This window comes from Aegilops tauschii, chromosome 3, assembly GCF_002575655.3.
Source record: "Aegilops tauschii subsp. strangulata cultivar AL8/78 chromosome 3, Aet v6.0, whole genome shotgun sequence".
Lineage (NCBI taxonomy): Eukaryota > Viridiplantae > Streptophyta > Magnoliopsida > Poales > Poaceae > Aegilops > Aegilops tauschii.
Window position 1 is genome coordinate 52371727 of NC_053037.3, and position 3724 is coordinate 52375450.

Sequence of the window (3724 nt, forward strand, 5' to 3'; positions counted from 1 at the left end):
ATGCATTTGGCCTGTTAAGCGTCCGCAGCCGCCCTGAGCACTTCATCGATCTCGATCGTCCGATCAAACCGACGGGCCAGATCAGCCCTAGGAGGAACAAAACGGCGCTGGGTCAAACCCTAGCGTCATTTCCCCTCTTCTCCCCGATTTTGCCGCTCCTGCAGAACAGGTGACACCGGCGGCGATCCGAGGCACGCCGGCTATGGCGGTGCGGCAGCCCCGTTCGTCGGAGCAGCGTGCCTGGCTCAAGGCCTCACGCTCCTCCACCGAACGGTGCTAGCCGTGTCAACCTCATGGTGCGCAGGGAGCTAGTCCGTGCCGGCGACGCGCACGAGGCGCTCGACGGCGAGGCAGGGAGGCGACCGCCGGCGCCTGATCTCTGGTAGTCGATGACGACGACGTGCGCGGCATAGGGGCCGCGCAACGTTCGCGTCCATAAGGCGTCACCGCCGGCCATTTCTTTCCGCGCGTCGTCCCGTGAGATAGCGGCGTCGCCGGTGTTGGGATCCCGAAGGAGAGCACCGGCACGGCGTCATTAGGTGAAGGCCAATCCATTTCTTCTTTCAATTTCAACTTTCACAGTCTGGTTTGGGGAATCTTTCTATGGTTTGGGTTTCGGTTGATTGGGCATTTTGGGGATTTCATTAGTTTATCCAATCACCTCCTGATTTCTATCCTGAGATTTGAGCCGCAAATAGAGCTAATTGCAACTAACAGATAGTATTGATCACTAAACTTGATTAATCAACTTTAACAGAAAACAATGGGCTTAAACATGGTTAGCCGAAAATATATAATTTGAGGCTTTAAACATTAAGCAGAAGCCAAGTTAGGGTTCTAGCCGAGATTAACCATGCTCTAGATACCAATAATAGATATAATTCCTGATTAACTTACACATGATCTTAATCTCGTGATTAGAACACCTCTTATGCGGAATAATAGTGACTAACCGTGATTGGCAGGAATCAGCAGGAGATAGCCCATGCCTGCACCTTGGGGTCTCCGGCAGTGAAGACATGCCCGGGGAAGAAGGACAGCACCACCTGGGTGACGTAGATGGCAGCAGGCGCTTGTGGAGATGCAGCAGCTGGTCCAGGAGCCTCGCTGGTGGCAGCAGGAAACCGCCGGCACTGCGATCAAGGGCGCAATCGTGAGAGGGTGGAGACTTTGTCTCCCTTATTTTTCTCTTGGTTTGTTTACCGTGAGATCAATTCCAACACGGTGATGTTCTGGAGGCCGACCTCCTCCTGCCCGCAGGATCCTGTGGCCTGGAAGACCCTCGGGGCAAAGCTCGGGAAGGTTCAGCGGGATCAGGAGAGGCTGCTCGACCGCTACGACACGCTGGACGCGCTTGCGCGTCAACTCCGCCTCAAGATCGCCGCCCGCCGCGGCCAGGGCGGCCGCAGTGCCGCAGCCAGACATGTCACATCCACGGGAATTTCTGATTCGTTAGACTCCGATTCTGAATCCGGGATGTTCTTGCTTGGCCGCGCCTGTTAGATAGATTGCAGCTTCTGAGACCGCTTTAGATTTTCTTGTGCAAATGTTAGAACCTTGGATACCACAGTAGTGTAAAGCAAACACGCTTGTAAAATTCAGTATCGTGCTATGGCTTGTCAGAAACATACAACATACAAGAAGCCATTTCCTACATTCAGAAACTTCAGCAACATATTCCGTTTGATTTCTGGAAGCATTTTATTCTCTCTCTTTTTTTAACTGAGCACTCTATTCTCTTCTGAGCTATCCAGTTTACTTACAACCCAGCAAGATCAGTATCATCCATGAGTTAAATTCAGCGACTTAAATTAAAAATATGTTGCATTATCAAAGCAAACGGCTCATCTAATGCTCGTCCCAGGCATGTTTTTTTACAGTAAACACCCCTCTTCATTAGATAGTAATGACAGTTGCGTCATCAATCATTACAGAAATAAGCTCAGAAGGGCCTCTATTTGCTTCTCGATTACACTGTTCAAATGTACTATGTATCAGTTTTGAGGGAACTCGCATGCCACCAAACACTGCTGCAGCTACTCCAGATGATCTGCCGGCATTGTTCATTACTTCCATTACCTCCATGTCTTCAGAATTTACTATCAGCTAGTTTGTTGTATCCCAGATTTGTGGCAATTGGAGACCAAATCGCAGATATTGTGCTTCCGCGGACAAGGCGTCCGCACATAGGCTCCAAGCATCTTGTGTAAACATAGTTCAGTTTGATTGCAGCAACTTCTCGCAAAGAGCGTTCAAAATCGGACGCACATTGTAATGTTCACTGGCAAATGTCTTGCGTTCTCTCCTCCATTGCATTTCAATTTTCCCGTAAATTGGAAATGGGCATCATCAGACTCCGTACATGATTATATTCAGTGTTAGTAAATGGTGATCTGCAAAGCCTGAACTGAACCAACTCTGTAGTCTAAACACTACGTGCAGATGCAAAAGAAACTGCATGCCGTTGAACTACTTTGTTAGATTCATAAGATTAGCCCTATCGGTCACTAGCCAATAGTGACCAATCACTTGCCTTTTGTACTTTGTTAGATTATTATCTTAGCTTATTTATCACTAGGACTATTTTACTAGTTCAAAAAAAAAAACCACTTCAAGTTTAGATGGCTACAGCAAAGCTCAATCCAGGAAAGGGTGAGTTTACATCAAGCTGAGATCAATTCAAAGGATCTCAGACTTCTCAGTGGCTATCCAGCACCCCAAATGGAGGACCCAATACATCACTACCAACATTAGTGTAACACCAAACAAACAAAATCTGTAACAGTGGATCTACATAAAGCATCCAACATTCTCCCAAATCATGATTTTCAGTTGTGAGCAGTACCTATGTAAGGCAGGTGCCGAATGGCGACGGCGTCCCGTGATCTGTCGATGATGTTCCCGTGGCGGCGTGGGCTCGTGGAGGGCAGCGGCGTGCATGCACCGGGATGAAACGGTGGTAGAGTGGGATCCCGGTGGCGAAACAGGCGATGGAGACGGCGCCGTCGCCTCGCCCCCTCGCAGCCCCTGTCACCAATGCCTCGTCCTGTCCCCTGTTGCTCCGGCGGCGCGTGCGCTGTGCTCGCCTAGATCGAACGGCTGCGCACGCCGGTGGAGGCCGAGGCGCAGGGGCGGGGTCCCGGCGGCCGTCTGAGAGAGGACCAATTCGAGCGGCGCTGGAGCTGGACTGGGCGGGCAGTGCGCACGCCGGTGGAGGCCTCTATTTTTTTTTGTTGGAGATGAATTTGACACTATTTTCTCCAGAAAACTGACCTACTCATCTTCAATCATTGCAGTACAACAAACACAAGAAATAATAAAAATTAATTCAGAACCACAGACCACCTAGCGACGAATACAAACATTGAAACGAGCCAAAGGTGCGCTGCCGTCGTCACCCCTCCGTCGCCAGAGTCGGTCACAACTTATTGTAGTAGACAGTCAGGAAGTCGTCGTGCTAAGGCCCCATAGGACCAGCGCATCAGAACAGCAACGCCGCCGATAAAGAATAACGTATATCGGAAGGATCTGACCCAAAGACACACGAATGTAGACGAACAACGACGAGATCCAAGTAAATCCACTAAAGATAGATTCACCAAAAACACACCTCCACACGTCCACCGATGATGCTAGACGCATCGCCGGAACGGGGGGTAGGCGGGGAGACCTTTATCCCATCTTCAGGAAGCCGCCGCCGTCTTGCCTTCCTGAACAGGAGACA

The 3724-nt window shown here is 50.1% G+C and overlaps 2 long non-coding RNA genes across 2 annotated transcripts; one reads left to right on the top strand and one right to left on the bottom strand.

The window, feature by feature from the left end:
- Window positions 1-290: 290 nt before the first annotated feature.
- Window positions 291-1687, top strand: LOC109756748 (uncharacterized). Its single transcript, XR_012204198.1, has 2 exons — window positions 291-539; window positions 966-1687. It is a non-coding gene; the product is annotated as an uncharacterized lncRNA (long non-coding RNA).
- A 250-nt stretch (window positions 1688-1937) lies between these two features.
- Window positions 1938-3392, bottom strand: LOC120976452 (uncharacterized). Its single transcript, XR_005771928.1, has 2 exons — window positions 2846-3392; window positions 1938-2354 (listed from the first exon to the last, which is right to left on the bottom strand). It is a non-coding gene; the product is annotated as an uncharacterized lncRNA (long non-coding RNA).
- Between the last annotated feature and the right edge of the window lie 332 nt (window positions 3393-3724).